A 17,720-nucleotide genomic window follows, 5' to 3' on the forward strand; every position below is an offset into this window, starting at 1 on the left:
AAAATGAGACAGGATGAAACAAATGACTCCACCAACAGGGCTTCTGTCACATGTGACATTCCATTTTTGAGGCTGAGATCTTTAAAGCCTTAGCAATTTAGTTTTGATTTTCTTTGAGTTTGTTTTTTAATCAGCCCCAAACCTACTCGATGCTTTTACATTTATTTCTAAGGCAATGTTCCCGGGCACAAATTTCAAAGGGGAATTCTATTGCTTTTTTTTTTTTTAAATCAAGTATAGCTGGCATACAATATCCTGTTAGTTTCAGGTGTACATCATAGTGATTCAATATTTTTATACATTACAAAATGATCCCCATGATAAGTGTAGTTACCATCTGTTGGTATACAAAGTTATTGCAATATTATTGAATACATCTCTTATACTGTACATTACATCCCCATGACTTATTACTTTTTAATAATTGCAATAGAAGCCGGAGGTATCCTGGTAGTATTTATGCCTACAGAGAGAGAAAAAAATAAATGTGATTGCCTGGGGCTCTTTCTTTGCTTTGTTCTCAGTTGCTGTTTCGACCTCCCTTCTTCATCTCGGGCACTAACCACCCACAAACTGAATAGACCACTAATTCTTAGCAAGCAAATCCTGCAAATTAAGAGGGTTGGGTTAGGTCAGGGTACGGGCATAAGGAGACCCAGCAGTCTCAGAGAAGGCACTATGTGCCTTTGTAATCTTTGTTGGAGTAGCAACACCTAGGGGTTGGGTAGGCAACTGACCTTGACAATCCAAGAATCTTATCTTACCTTATTTTATTATTTTATTGCTTACTGGTCACATCAATTGAATTCTCACATCATTGTGTGAGAAGAGATAACAGACAAAGTCCCAAAATGCCAAGTCCTTGTTTAGAAATGGATGTTTGTCCCAATATTTGGTAGGATGGGTAAGAGCCCAACCATGGGGTTAATTCCCTCAAATGGCTGGCAAATAAATACACTGACAATTTCATTGCCCCAAATGCTGGATCTGATGGCATACATTGATGAATAGATGGGTAACAAAATGGCTTGCCCTAGGGTTTATATCTAGAAGTTGCAGCTTCATAATGCTAAAACAATGGATTGACTTTTTGTTTTTTGGGTTTTTTGTTTTATTTTTTTGGTCTTGTGGATAGGGCTTTTTTTTTAAATTTTTTTTTTTCCAACGTTTATTTATTTTTGGGACAGAGAGAGACAGAGCGTGAACGGGGGAGGGGCAGAGAGAGAGGGAGACACAGAATCGGAAACAGGCTCCAGGCTCTGAGCCATCAGCCCAGAGCCTGACGCGGGGCTCGAACTCACGGACCGTGAGATCGTGACCTGGCTGAAGTCGGACGCTTAACTGACTGCGCCACCCAGGCGTAGGGCTTTTTTTTAATACCCCCCCCAGAAGATAAGTCTTTACTTTAGGAGCCTTGGGTATATTCGTTTTCTAGGGCTGTCATAACAAATTGCTGTGGTCTGTGTGGCTTAAACAACAGAAATTTCTCACAATTTTGGAGACTAGAAGTACAAGATCTACGTGTTGGCAGGATTGGTTTCATTTAAAGGTCATGAGGGAAGGATGTGTTCCAGGCTTCTCTCCTTGGCTGATAGATGGTTGTTTTGTTCTATGTTTTCACACAGTCTTTCCTTTCTTCCCATCTGTCCTAATCTCCTCTTCTTTTAAGGACACCAGTCATTTTGGATTAGGGCTCACCCACCTGACTTCATTTTACCTTAATTACTTCTTTAAAAGTTGTATCTCCAAATAGAGTCACTTTCTGAGGGATTGGAGGTAGGACTTCAACATATACATTTTGGGGGAGACACAGTTCAGCTCCCAACTATGGGTAACCTCATTTGTTCTAGGCTGATAGAGAGGTTTAGCTCTAGAGCTAGACTTCAAAATTACAAGTTGAAAAAGTCTGTCTTTGGTACACACAGTCTTTCCCCCGCCGGGATATTGTCTTCATGCTGATGTCACCATCTTCTTTATCCTTTACAGACTCTGTGCCTCTCACTGTTCTATCTTCCTCTATCATAAATGCTCTCTCAAGAGAGAATCTGATATCAGTCATGTATATAGAGGAGCAATTTTAACTTAGGGCAATTTACAGGCTATGTCTTCCTCATAATAGTGTAATGAAATGCTTTGTCTCCATTTAAAGGAAATTCACCCAGTAGTTTGTAGATCAATAGGTGAGGGGGCAAGTGAGATGAAGGACTTTTCCTTGCCCCATCCCTGAAGTAACAAGATGTAACCAGACACGAAATTCATCTCTTTACAAAATTGATCCTTGGGATCAATCCACTGTCACCACCCCCCCCCCCCCAAAAAAAAAGGGAAATAGGCAGTAAACACAGGTAGGAGTAACTGAGAAAAGATGAATAAAGAGACTATTTGTAAAGGTGTGAGCAGAGTCAAGGAAAGCCAGTAAGGGATGGATAGATATCCCAGGGCAAGCAACAACAAGCCATTACCACCTCTAGATCTGAAGGTCAAGGAGAGGGAATATTTATCAGAACGGAGACAGAGCTATAGCAGTAGCTACTAGCTGAGCTGTTGCTATGAGAAGGCTCCAGGACAGAAGTTACGGTTTTAAAAGGAGGTAGCTTAGGGAATAGTGAACCTCACTTTCCTCCTGCCCTACCATCTCTTGCCAGAGCTTCGCCAGCTGAAAGCAAATGGAAACCAGAGGTTGAGGAAGTGGATGTGGTCTGTGAGGGCAGCCTCCCAAAGCACAGGGCAGGGTGGGCACAGTCCTTGTCACTCCATGTGATTCACCTCTTGGGAACGGTCCAACAGTGAGAACTAACTTCGGGCTCCTGTTTTCTCCTCCTCTGTTTTTAATGATGAAATGATTTAAAAAAGGCTTCCGTTTATCACTGTCACTTATTTAGTCTAAAAGTCTTGTTATACATCCTTCTGCAATGAGTTTTCACACTGTGCCTTGAACACTTAGTTTATCAGCAGTATAAGATGAAGGAAGCATTTTCCTCTCTTTGCAGACTTCTGCTGTTTTTGTCTGTTCAATATTCCTTTTCCTCCTTTCCGGTAACAGCACCTTGATTTTCCTTTAGGGGCCATTTTCCTCAGACTCTTAGTTAATGTGGTTGGCGTAGGGCTGACCTGGCTTCTGGACTCCAGGGCTAAGCACACGAGCAGGCCCAGCCAATCACAGGCCTGCATGTCCTTTGTCACGGGGATTATTATTATTATTATTTTTAAAAGGCATGTGCTCTGTCAGTGCATCAAACTCATGACTTCTGTTAGTGCTATCTACTCTTTACAAGCTGTCACTTTTGTAAAGCTGGCAGGAGGTAAGCCCAGAGTTCTTTAAGGTCAGGATGAAGCCAATACAGAAAAGAGCAGAAAGGAGATACAAATGAAGACAGAGCCCTGGATCTAGCTGTACCCGAAGTTCTCTTAAACTTACTTTTAATTTCATGAACCATTATTCCTTTCCTTTCCTTAGGCCAATTTGGGTTTCTGTCACTTGTAATAGAAATGCCTGACTAATACCTTCTCTGTGATCTTAAAAATCAATATTGCTTTATGTTGGTTTCTATACATATTGTTTATCATCCAATGGTCTGGGTTTAGTCCTGTGCTTCACTGTTATATTACAGGGATCGTGGATAAGCACTGTTGAAAGTACTTCCAGCAGCAGAAAAGTAAAATGCTGTGCAAGCTGTCAGCTGACATGTTTTGTGGGAATAGAGCCACCTATCCATTGTGAAGAATATCACTTGTTTGATGAAATACTGCAAAATGAAGACATGGGCCATCCACAGGAATATGTAACATTAATTTTTAGTTTTTTAAAGAAAATTTTTAATGTTTTTATTTATTTTTGGGAAAGAGAGAGAGACACAGAGACAGAGACAGAGCATGAGCAGAGGAGGGGCAGAGAGAGAGGGAGACACAGAATCTGAAGCAGGCTCCAGGCTCTCAGGTATCAGCACAGAGCCCGACGTGGGGCTCGAACTCACAAACTGTGAGATCATGACCTGAGTTCAAGTCGGATGCTTAACCGACTGAGCCACTCAGGCGCCCCAATTTTTAGTTTTTTTTTTTTTAATACAATAGCAACCGGTCTACTGAAGCAATGAACATATAGCACATTTAGAAGTTGCTTATTTCTTATTGATCTTCAAGTTACATTAACCTTATTCCAAAGCCTCCTTCCCTCAGTCTGGGAAGGAGCAGAATAGTTCCTATTATGCTTTCTATTTGTTTGATATTATTTTCTTTCTGACCATACATATGTTTCAGCTATTTCCAGAGCAAGTTTTCTTTTTCTGTTCTTTCTTTCTTTTTTTTAGAGAGAGAGCGCAAGTGGGGTAGATGGGCAGAGGGAGAGAGAGACAGAATCTCAAGCAGGTTCCACACTCAGCGCGGAGCTGGCTGCAGGGCTTGATCCTACCACCCTGGATCATGACCTGAGACAAAATCAAGAGTTGGATGCTCAACCACCTGAGCCACCCAGGCGTCCCTCCGGGGCAAGTTTTCAAAGCTGGAATAGGTATGTACTCTGTTTGTACTCCTCACATTACTGTTTAGGCTTTATCTGTTCAACACTAAACAATTAAAATAATATAATCCAATCTTTCGTATGATTCTGATGGCTATAAAGAAGATAAAACAACATCTAGATGGTTGGAGTTTGTGTAGACATAGCTTCACTTATAATGGTGGATACACATCTGCGTATGGGTTTGGGGTCTACTGGAGCTTCAACAGGGGCCCTGGTCTGTTTGGAAATATCTGAAAAAAGTGCAGCAGGAGCAGGCTTCCTGGGAAGATACCACTTGATTGGGAGACTGTGTGATGTGCTGTAAGAGTTCTGGTATTTATTATCAAATTGCCCTTAGAAGGCTGTATCAGTATTCACTCCTACCAGCTGTGGATAACAGTGCCCGTTACTTATTTCCTGCACTAAAGCTGAATATTAGGTTTTGTTTAAAATCTTTTAGATATCATTTAATATCCTTTATTTTTATTTATTTTTTTAAAATTATTGAACGTTTATTTATTTTTGAGACAGAGAGAGACAGAGCATGAATGGGGGAGGGTCAGAGAGAGAGGGAGACACAGAATCTGAAACAGGCTCCAGGCTATGAGCGCTCAGCACAGAGCCCGACACGACACGGGGCTTGAACTCACGGACCATGAGATCATGACCTGAGCTGAAGTCGGACGCTTAACCGACTGAGCCACCCAGGCGCCCCCATTTAATATCCTTTAAATATCACTTAAATATCTTTGCCAACTTGGTAGGACAAAAATGTATGTCATGCTTTCCGTTTCACTTCTGTCTGCTTACTAGTGAGCTTGAACTTTTTCTTTTTAAAAAATTTTTTTTAAGTTTATTTTTGAGAGAGAGAGAGAGACAGCGAGTGCATGAGCAGGAGAGGGGCAGAGAGAGAGAGGGAGACAAAGAATCTGAAGCAGGCTCCAGACTCTGAGCTGTCAGCACAGAGCCCAATGCAGGGCTGAAACTCACGAACTGTCAGGTCATGACCTGAGCCAAAGTCGGACACTTAATCAATTGAGCCACCCAGGCACCCCTTGAACTTTTTTTTCTTAATGTGGGTTTGAACTTTTGACTTTCTTCTTTTGTGAATTGCCAACTCGGGCCCTTTATCTACTTTTTAAAGTTAGAGTGTTCTTATAACGACATGTAAGAAGTTTTATATATTGATCATATTGACTTTTTGCTGTCAGAGTTACAAATATCTTTTCTGCTTTCACCATTTGACCTTTATTTTTAGATTTTTGATGCATGAAAATTTGTGAGTTTTTATAAATTGTATTTATCAAGGTTTTTCCTTTATGTCATTTTCCCTTTGTTTTTAGGCTTAAAATACTTTCTTCACCCTGAGATTAAGCACATAATCATGTATATGTTTCCAAAAATATCTTTGTTTTTTTCTAACACGGTTGTTGATTTAAAAAAAAGATATAAAGGATAATACACATGAGGACAATATCCAAGAAATAACCATGAAGGAATTTATCCTTCTATCTAAGCAGTTAAAATATACTTTTCTCATCCAAATTTTCTCCAAATTCTTTTTATGATTTTTTAAAATTTAATTTTGACTCAGGAATTTTGCCATTTTATATGAGGTTAGAGCCCTACTCTAATTTTTAAAAAATAGTTGGCTAATTATTCCTATGTAATAAAAATACATATTTCTTCCACTGCCTTGAAATTTATGGGTCTATCATTTTTTAAATTCCTGTGTTGTGTGGATTTGCTTCTGGATTTTATATTCAGTTTAGCTAATTCTTATACCCGTTCTTGGGGCTCAACCACTTTGACACTTCACATTATAGTCCGTTAATTGTTTTGGTTATATTCAACTTTTTTCCCCCCCAAAAGAATTCTGAAATCATTTGGTAAAAAATTTGAAACTTGAAAAATCCAGTGGTTTTTTTGTTGGAAAAACATTATAAATTTATTTAGAGAAACGGATACTTAAAATCAGATGGAGTCTTCCCAATCAGAAACATTGTGTGCCTCTCCATGTGGTCACACCTTTTGTTATGTCCCTTGGTAAGTTTCATAGCTTTGATATAGACATGTATACTTGTTATTTTCCCCTTATAGTTTTCTAACTACTCATTTTTTCCCTGTCATAGAGAAAGTTACTGGCTTTTCTTGGATTTATTTTGTTTGTGGCTACCTGACTAAACTTATTAATCATAAGACCTTTTCGGTTCATTCTCTTGGATTTTCTTGGTAATCAACTACATAAAAACAAATATCTGATAACTGTTTCTCCTCTTGTAAAAAAATGTATAGCACTTGCTTCTTTTAAATATCTTTCTGAATAATGAAAAACAGTGGGGGTAGTACCTTCCTCCAACCCTTAGAGGATCCCTTCATAATTAAGCATGATTCTGTCTAGTGATATGAGGTAGAAACTTTATCAGGTTAAGAAGTATCCTAGTTATGATACATTAGTAGAGTTTTTAAAATCATGCACGGATTCTGCATTTATTGAAGGTCTTTTCAGCATCCATTAAGATGATTGTATATTTTTCCCCTTTAAGTTTGTGAGAGATAGATTTTCTTGTTATGCAATTCTTGCATTTTTGGGAGTAAATCCTATTTGGTACATTATTCCCTTAATAAACCATTGAATTGGATCTAAAAAATGTTTTATTTATTTTTGAAGGAGGGAGGGAGAGAGAGAGGGAGAGAGAGAAAGGGAAAGAGAAAGAGGGAGAGGGAGAGAGGGAGAGAGGGAGTGAGGGAGAAGGAGAGGGAGAGAGGGAGAGAGGGAGAGAGGGAGAGGGATAGAGAGAGAGAGAGAGGGAGAGAGAGATAAAGAATGGGGAGGGGCAGGAGGAGAGGGAGATACAGAATCTGAAACAGGCTCCAGGCTATCAGCTGTCAGCACGTGAGCAGGGAGATCATGACAGTAGCCAAAGTCAGACGCCTAACCTACTGAGCCACCCAGGCATCCCCAAATTAGATTTTTTAGCTTAATTAATACATTCATAAATGAGACTGGTCTGTGGATCTTCTTTGGGTTAACTTTGTTATTTTTTAGCATTGTCAGTTTTGCAAAATAAGCTAACATGTTTTCAGTCTTTACTTCTAGTGGTCCAGATTGAAGCACTCACTTGTAGAATATTTTGGGTTTAGCCCTTTTGTATGGGCTAGTTTCTTGGTTCCATTTTTATTTTCTTCCAAAGTTATTAGTCTGTTCAGTTTCCTATTTGTTTCAATTTTTCTAGATCCCAGAAAATTAGCAATTTCAACCATATTGTGAAAATGGTACATGGTACTGGATGTTCTATTTTCTTTAAAATTAAAAAAAAAATCTTGGTGTTTGGGTGGCTCAGTCTGTTAAGTGTCTGACTCTTGATCTTGGCTCAGGTCATGATCTCATGGTTTGTCAGTATGAACCCCATGTCAGGCTCTGTGCTGGCAGCGTGGGGCCTGCTTGGGATATTGTCTGTCCCTCTCTCTGCCCCTTGCTGTGCTCGTGCGTGGTCACATTCTCTCTCTCCCAAAATAAATAAAGAAACTTAAAAAAATCTCATCAGGATCTGTGTTTTCTTTGAACATTGTGCTTATATATTATCTTTCCCTCAAAGATAGTCTTGCTCCAGTTAATGATTTTTAAAATAAAAACATATCTTTTATTATGTATAATTTGTTTCCTAATTCAGTATTTTTTGTTTGTAAATATATATTAATTCTATGTCTCTACTTTTTAAAGGCTTAGTTTTTCTTCTGTATCTCTTGATCTAAATGATTAACTCATTATTTCATTCTTACTTAATACTAAAGTTATATAATTATATTTTTGCCAGGTATAGCTTTGGTCATATCTAATATGTTTTGGCAAGTTGTGTTTTGTCATGTTTCCTAAGTTGTCTACAATTGCATTTTACTATTTACTCTTTGACCAAAGAGTTATTGTAGAGTGATTTTTGAAATTTTTAAGCAGACATCGTTTTAACACTTAAACTTTTCTTACTAATTTTTAATTTCATAGTGATCAAAGAAAGTGTACATATTCTGCCTTGAATTATATTGAGGGTTTCTTTGAGTGAATCAATAACAATAATTTTTTGTAAATATTCCAGATGTGTTAGAAAAGCAGATATATTCTCTAATAGACTAAAAGTTTAATATATATCTAATAAAACAACCTTTATAATTTGTTACTCAACTTTTATCTTTAAAGTTTTTGCTTATTTGAACTCTCAAAGACTAAGAATAATCTCTTAGCTATTCTATTTCTATTAATTTTCCATATATTTCTGGCAGTTTTCATTTCTATATTTCAATGATAAGTCTTTATATTTGTATAAGAGTACTAAAGCTTTATTGTGATTTTACTTTTTTTTTTAAATTTTTTTCAACGTTTATTTATTTTTTGGGACAGAGAGAGACAGAGCATGAACGGGGGAGGGGCAGAGAGAGAGGGAGACACAGAATCGGAAACAGGCTCCAGGCTCTGAGCCATCAGCCCAGAGCCTGACGCCGGGCTCGAACTCACGGACCGCGAGATCGTGACCTGGCTGAAGTTGGAAGCTTAACCGACTGCGCCACCCAGGTGCCCCGTGATTTTACTTTTTAATAAATATAAAACAACTTCTTTGTCCTGAGTTTTTCTTTGATGATATTTTGACTCCATTTTTTATTTGTTACTGTTTATCATACTTAGACACATCTTTTTACATTTTCCCTCATTTGTCAATTTTATATTCAAGTGCTTTGCCTAACCTATCTGTGGCAGCTTAGTGTTTTCCTGCCAATTTGCATGAGCATTTTACATACAAAAAATATTAATTCTTTGCCTCTTATGAATATTGTTTCTAATCTGTTTGAATTATAATCGTTGATTTCTATGTGGAGAATTCTTTTTGAATCCAATCTATTAGTGTTTATGCAATTTCTTTTGTTGCTTTTATCCTTAGAATATACTTCTCCATAGTTTTTGTTTTTTATGTAAATTTTATAACTTTGCAATTTATATGCAGTTTATTTTGATGTATGCTAAGCTATAGATCTAAACAGATTTTTTCCAACTAGGTATCTAAATATTTTGGTGGCATCATTTATTAAATAACTGTTTCCTTTGAGCTGATACGAAATGCTGTTTTTGGTGAATACTAAGGATTGGCTTGCTCAAATCCCAGTCTAGCCTCCAAGTGTGCTTTCCTATAATGCAGAAGTGGGAAATCTGGGCTTTCTTGGGCTTTCTGGGCTTTCTTGCAGCTAAGGTTCAGATGTGCCATCACAGGACTTGTGGAATGGCATCAATAGAAAGACATCTGTTTTGCTAGCACAAATTATGGCAGAGGCAGGATAGGCTTAAGTGAGTAGATTCCTGAGCTGATAGCCTCCAACAGTGTCCATGGAAGCTTTTATGATCATGATTGGAACTGTGTAAGGTAGGGTCGGGGTATTGTTTTTAGAAGTCAAAATTTGCTTCTCCAACCCTTCTAAAGATTTTGTAATATCTGGTGACAAATCATTTTCTGGTCAAACTAGAGAGAATGGTTTCTGTTATCTGCAGCTGAACCCTACCTAGTATATTGATTTTATCAAACATTAAATTTCTATATATCCAAGGGCCTCATTCTAGATACATATTCCTTTCCACTGAATTTTTTATCTTTGGACTGGTATAAAATGATCTAATTATTTTAACCTTATAATATGTTTTCATATATGGCAGGTCAGGAATAAAAAATATTTATTCTTCTGGATGAACTTTTGTATCACTGACAATTTCCTCATAGTCCTCAGCCCTGTTCCTTGGGGATATTGATTCAATAAGCCATTTGAAGAAACTGCTCATCTTCTGGTCTGAGGTTCCGGGCTGGGCTCACAGTTTCTTGATAACTCTACTATAATGGTTACAAAATAATTCTAAGATTTAAGGTGAAGATTTTGATAATAAAGTGGAACTTAATTTTCTTTTGGGGGGGCATTAACTTTCATTACTTTATAACTGCACCCAACAAAACTTTGTTTATATTTTTATATCAAATAACTTATGAAAAGTAACATCAAAGAGTTATGGGGGCACCTGGGTGGCTCAGTTAGTTAAGTGTCCAACTTCAGCTCAGGTCATGATCTCGCAGTTCTGTGAGTTCGAGCCTCACATTGGGCTGTGGGCTGTCAGCGAATAGCCCGCTTCGGATCCTGTGTTCACCCCTCTCTTTCTGCCCCTCTCCCGCTGGTTCTCTCTCTCTCTGAAAATAAATAAACTTAAAAAAAAAAGTCTCGACACTTCAACACATCTATAATCCGGAAAATGATCAAAGATTATGTGAGGAGAGGCTGGGTCTAAGATTCTTTGTAATTGCAATCTTTAGGCATAGGAAAATGTAAACTCTCAGAGAATGACATAAAACAAAGCCTCCAAGATAATTTTCTACAAGCCTTTGTTCGTTTGTTTCTTTCTAGACACTTATAAGAGCACTAATCTAGAAGCATATATGAGTTCTGATTTTGACTCTGGCATAGCTACTTTGAACAAAATACTCCACTTCTCTGGGACTTACTTAGGTTTCCATCCCTAAAATATGGGAATGGTAACTCTTCTGGGCAAATCATTGGTTTTCAACCTACCATGTAGGCATAGGCATCGTCTAACCTGTACCATGCCGTACAAATGTGAATTAACACATTATCTGTCTTTTACCTACCTTAGTTATCAAGACCTTCTGCTCTTCTTCATCTAACTTTTCAGCCATCTCTGATTTTTCTTGACCTATCATGAATCTAAAACAGTCACTCATTTGCCTTAGTTATCATCACTCATTTAATTTCCTGGTGAACACCACTAACCTTTGCAAGATCATGGCCCTTCTTTTCTTAAGTGGTTCAGCACTCAAGACTGGGGAAAACTCTCGTTATATGTAAATTTTCTATAGCCATTAAAGTCTCCTCAGGATACAACATAGTGATTAAGAAATAAAAATGGACATTGATTAAAAAATATGAGATTAATTTTATATGTCTTAAACTTTCACTGGACTTTTAAAATAAAATGGTTAATGAAAGCTATGAATTACTAGGCTGTCAAATGCTCCTGGGATTAGAAGTAGTAACAGAGGTCTGGGCACTCAATACTGTATTGACTCCAAATCCCAGTGGAATTTGAGGCATGGGGATGTTGAATAGAAAGAACTTGTGAAAATTTGACAATGATTCTCAGGTTCATTTGGAAAAACAATTAGGTACCAATGGATATTTTTTAAAAAGAAAAACAAATCAGAAGCCTTGCCTGGCCAAAATTTCAAGTTTATTATTAAACTGTTTAATCACTTTTGTCCTTTGTGTTTTAGGTATTTTGCTTCGTCATGCATAAGAGAATTTCATAAAACCTTTGCTAAAGAAAAAATGGATTTTACATGCACACACACACACACACACACAGTATTTAGTTATTCCAGTGAGGAGAATGATACATGGTCATAGGAAGAGACTTCAAAAGTGCAGAAAAAGACAAAGGAAAACAATGCATCCTTTAAATTTTTTAGATATAGTTATATATATATATATATATTTATTTATTTATTTCAAGAGAGGGAGAGGGTGATCCAGGTAGGAACAGGGAGATAGGGGAGAGAGAATCCCAAGCAGGCTCTGCACTTGTCAGCGCAGAGCCCAGTGCAGGGCTTGAACCCACAAACTGTGAGATCATGACCTGAGCAGAGAGAACAAGCGTTGGGCGCTTAACTGACTGAGCCACCCAGTGGCCCCAAAGTTTCTATATATTTTTTATTTATACATTAAAAAATTTTTTATGTTTATTTATTTGAGAGAGAGAGAGAGAGAGAGAGAGAGAGAGAGAGAGAGAGAGAGAATCCAAAGCAGGCTCCAGGCTCTGAGCTGTCAGCACAGAGCCCGATGAGGGGCTCAAACCCACCAACCGTGCTATCATGACCTGACCTGAAGTTGGGTGCTTAACTGACTGAGTCACCCAGATGCCCCTTATACATTTTTATATAAATATTTAAACATTAATCTCATATACGTGTAATACATATAACTTGCCTTTTGCACTAATTATATCCTAAACATTTTCTCATGATTCCATAGAATCTTTGACTTGTACCTCTAGCAATTGCACTTTGATAGTGCTAGGCTCTACTAGAAGTGTTTTTTTTTTTTTTTTTGGCTTAAAAGATGAACATTTATTTTTCTTCTTAAAAACAAAACGCAGATTTTTGTTTTATGCCAGTAGGTGTCATCCGTTCACACAAAGCACAACCCAAGAAACCTAATATAATCTGACTTAACCTCCATAATTTCTAGCAAATTCCAGTGTTGTGTTTTAGCTTATCTGAGCCTTTTGCATGAAAGGCATTAGGTTCTAAATAGAAACTGGAGAAGACGCTACCTTTGCCCTTAGGGTGCTTGCAGAAAAGGAAAGGAAAGAAAGAAAGAACAGTTTTAAAATGGAATAAATTTCATAAGCTTGAAGTTATTTTACATCCTAAAAAATATATCAATTACTGGGAGATGGGATTAAAACCTTACTCTGAGTAGCTGCCCAAAAACGGTCAATGATATTGTCATGTTTTTCTGAAAGAGGGTCACCAATCTCGATCCCGTGTGTAAAATTTGAGATGTGTCAAATATAATGAACTATTTTTAAAATATCAGAAATTTATGGAAAATGTGAAATTTAAACATTATAATTACTAGAATTTTTGGCAACATGTAATAATTTTTAAGAGCTTTCGTATCCATTAGATTTTGGTCCTCACACAAATCTTCTGAGGTTATAAATAAGTAAACTTCTGTTCAGAGAAGGTAGACATCTTGCTTAGGGCCACACAGCTGGTAAACAATGAAGTGAGGTCTAGAACAAGAATCTTCTGGCTTTATATGGATATTTATATGTATTTATTGCCAAGTGAAAGTTGTCCTTTAAAGCAGAGGTTAAAAATTGATAGCCCCTGGGCCAAACTAGATCTTTAAGTGTTTTGTCTGCCTCCTATAGTACAGGATGAAAAAACTTAAATTTTTAAAATAAGTTGAAAAATTTAAAAATTGGAATATTTTTCATCCAGATGGAGCTTTAAATCTATCTGGAGAAATTCAGAAGATATTGTTCAATTGGACTCCTATTCCATTGTAGCACTGTACAGCTGGATCTAGTCAGCTGCTTCTCCTGTGTGCTCTCCAGTTTGTCCCTGTTTCCACGACTCCCTATTGCCTTATACCAGGTCCGCTTCATTCATTTGTTCCATCTGCCGGGCCCCTGTATGCATATGGGCTTGAGAGTCTTTTGAGTTTCAGTCTTTTGGGAAAGATTATGTACTCATTACAGCAGTGCTATTATGCTTCAAACATTTGTTTTGATAGCCTTCACAATCAGGTTAAGAGTCACATAAGAGAAATTGGGGTGGGTATTTCAACCCACATAATATTTTAATTGACTGGGCATTATCTGCTTTATCATTTGGGTAGTAGAGTGTATAGAATGAGGGAAGCAAGAGACTGAAGCTTCAATTCTGGGAAGTATCAACATCAACATTTAGGAGGAGAGAGACATGAGAAGAACTGGCAAAGAAGCCCAAGCTGGAAGGGGTCTGAGAGATGGGTGTTAAGAAGAAGATAGCAATGTTTCTGACCATATATGGGGACCGTAGAGGGGCCTTGATGAAATGTTTTAATTAGGAGGCTAAATGTTTCCTTCTGAGAGTTAGACTTTATTCAAGACAGAATAGATCAGAGTAAAGGTATACAAAGTTGTAGCCTAAAAGAACATAATGGCCCTTGGTTCCGATAACTTAATCAGGAATGGGTGGTACTGTTTCAAGATAACGTATGTATAATATCAACATAAAATACTGTAGCACCAAATGATTCAGAGAGGTCACAGAAGGGAAGGATAGAGCATGTTGGTTGGAGTTGGCATTGTGGAGCTCATAGATGGGAAAAACAGTTTCAATGGAATGATAAAGACAGAAATCAATCTACAGTAGATTCAAGAAGATCTGGAAAGAAGTGAAGGGTAGAGACTGAGTGTGGACATCTCCTTCCTAAGCAAGAGAGTAAGAGATGGCAGAGGTTACAGGGTCTGAGAAAATGTGTTTGTATTTGTGAATGAAGAGATCCTAGCATGTTTATCAACCATAGGAGCCATAGGAAGGTGGTCCAGGGGCAAAGGATGGGACTGGGGACTGGAACCCTGGAAAGACTGAAAGGAAGGAGATACAGGGAGGTGCTTTATGGATGTTTTGAGCAATTACACCATCATCAGAATGAAGGCCTTGTTTGCCAAGGTGACTAAGTTGGGGTATTTTTGTTAAAAATATCAATAATAACACTTTATAGTCACATCTCACACTGACTGTTTTCACCCTTCCTGGAAATGTGCAGTTAGTTTGCTGGGCTTCATGAATTAGTAACTCTTAAATGAGAAATTATTTGGCTGTTAAAATGGAATGTTCTTTTGTTTGCTAGTTAGAGATGGACAAATGATTGGATGAGAGATATATCAGGATAATTATTATATGTATTGAATCAATTTCAGGGTGAAATACAAACATCTTGATATTTTTCTGCCCTCAAATTACGACTCAAAGAGCAAAGTGTTAATTGGTGATTCTTTCTGAGGTCATATTATCCCTTCAAAAGTCCAGAACTATTCACTCATTCATTCAACAAATAGTAATGGAGCTTCTACTATGCCCCAGGCAATCTGTTCAACATTGCAGGTATGGATGCAAAGAAGGCATCTTCTTTGGAATCTAGTTATGGAAGTGGTTGGTAGCGAATGGATCAGGAAAGGCTTCTTTGATGAACTGATGAGTGTGTAAGCAAAGGCCTGAAGAATGGTAGGATGATTTCTTTAGGAGAAGGGAGGTTGGGGTGGTGGGGAGGGGAAGTAGAGATGTGAAAAGAGCTCCTGGCAGTTGAAGGAAGAGTAGCTTGAGAAATTTGAGAAACACCATGTTATTCAATAAGGCTGAAGTGTTCAATGCAGAAGGAAGAAAGAGCAAATATGGCACGAGAGGAGGCCGAACTGGTGCCCTATTGCAACGGGTCTTGTAAGGAGTTTGGGCCGGATCTCAGACTAACAGGAAGCCAGTGGAGAGTGCCAAGCAGAGGAGCAAGATGAATTAGATTTACATTTTACAAAGATTATTTAGTGCTTGTAATGTGGAGACAGATTGATATGGGGCCAGTGTGGGGACAGGAAGGTGCAGAGAGAGATGCTGGAGGCCTGACCTAAGGCAGTGACCCTGGCAAGAAAAGAAGAAAAACAACACGGCAGACAGCCAGGAAGTAGAACGTGGGGCTCATTGGTGAATTCACGAGGAGCAGAGGGGGCTGACACACAGGCTTCTGGCTAAATAAGGGCCAGGATGGTGGTGCCACTCGGAGGAGAAACCATCTTGATTAGGGACAACACTTCTCTTTCACTGCTTTTCTACTTTAGATTGGCACACCCAGTTTAGGTGTAGCACAGATAACCTTGCAGGTGCTTTTTAACCCCGTTGTTTGAACTCAAAGGTTCTGGTGTGTGGGCTCCTGTGCACATGCAAATATTGCCTTCAGTAAGTTTCAAGCAAAGCAAAAGAAAGACATTCACCTGCGGAACTTCAAAAAAGTAAGCACACAGACAGCATTACCAACCCTGGTGCCCACAAGTCGAGTAATAATAAACATTCCACTTTTAATGCAACAGACTTTCCACTCCCCACCCTCACTGCTGGCATCTGCACACACAAATCAAAACCGTCTTAAGTCATGGAATAAAAAATGAAAAAAAAAAAAAAGCAAACAGAAAGTGCTTCCTGTGGGGTGAAGGGAAATTTTTGCCCAGTTTATTTCCAGGCACATGAAAAGTAGTTCTGTATATTTAAAACCACAAGTAATTGTATTCTTAACTGAGATTTTTGAGAAGAGGCAGCACGGACAGGATCTCTCACAGTGGGTCTCTGACATAAGGCACATTTACATCGAGGCAAGGCCTGCTCACCTTTAACGTCAGTTACCTCCAAGTGTCTTACAAACAGAGATTGCGTTGGTTGGGAAAAAGCAGATTTAGAATAAAAGTGTGCATATCCAGTTGAAATGAGCCGAGCCACACCATGACGTGTGTTAACTTTTCTCCCCTTGAGCTATAGAAACATTGCACCTGATTTTTTTTTTTTTTTTTAGGAAATTTCTTTTGCGTTAAAATATTTTCGAACTTCATCTAGGACCTAAGCACCCTACTCCCGCCAAAATATGAGGCCCCCAAATCATGTTATCAGTGATTTATGGGCAGATAAATGAAGACTGGCATGTGATTAGGGTGTGGTAATTAAGAGTGTGGGATTCAGTTTCGTTGGCTGGGTTTGATTGGACTCCATTACTTACTGGCTGTGTGAGCCTGCACTACTTACTCTCTAACCCTCAGTTTCCTCATCTGAGAAATGGGAATAATAATGAGATCTACGTCACAAAGAGGCTGTGAGCACTGAATGAGATCACTCATGTGAAGTGCAATGTCTGGCACATGGGTAGGTACTCAGTTAAGGTTCATTATTAGATTTCTGCCCTGTTTCCCTCTGCGTAACTGCAGCTGAGTGCTAGAATTTGCGATAGCTTTCATCAGATGAAGCAAGAGCTTTCCAAACTCAGTTCCAGAGCTAGGCCACAACAAGGTTAGAAAAAGTCAATTATTCTCCACTGCCTCCTCTTTGCTGGAAAAGGACTCCAGTACAATGACGGCGGGTCTGGAGGCATTTCCACTTGATGCGTCAGGGAGCACGTGGAAGGGAAAGGAAGGACATCAGGGTAACAGGTTCCCAGTTGCCCAGTGTTTCCCGCTCAGGCTGGCTCAACACCTCAGATAGCTTCTTTCACACCCACTACTGAAGCTGAGGAGCCCTAGAAAAAAGTCTCTCGGGAAATCCGAGATTTAGGTGTATCACTGTAGGATCAGCCTCGTACCTTACCCTTGGGATCCCTTGGGTCTGGCCGGGTATCCCTAGTTGCTCCTCTGTAGCACCAAACCTGGGTTCTGCTTCAAAGCCTGGACATTGGACTGAAATCTTGGTTGCCCTGACTTACTGACTTCAGCCTTTCACCTGGCTGTCACCTCTGCAGGCTGAGAGTGGATCCTGCCCCATTCATTACTCCCCAGAAACCCAGCCTGGATCCAGCATCTTGGAAGCTGGTTCAGACTTCTGGATGGTTCAGCAGGCTGTGGCCTGGATGGCTCTACTTGCACTGGTCAAGAGTGAGG

The sequence above is a fragment of the Prionailurus bengalensis genome, chromosome C1 (assembly GCF_016509475.1).
Source record: "Prionailurus bengalensis isolate Pbe53 chromosome C1, Fcat_Pben_1.1_paternal_pri, whole genome shotgun sequence".
In the NCBI taxonomy this organism is placed as follows: domain Eukaryota; kingdom Metazoa; phylum Chordata; class Mammalia; order Carnivora; family Felidae; genus Prionailurus; species Prionailurus bengalensis.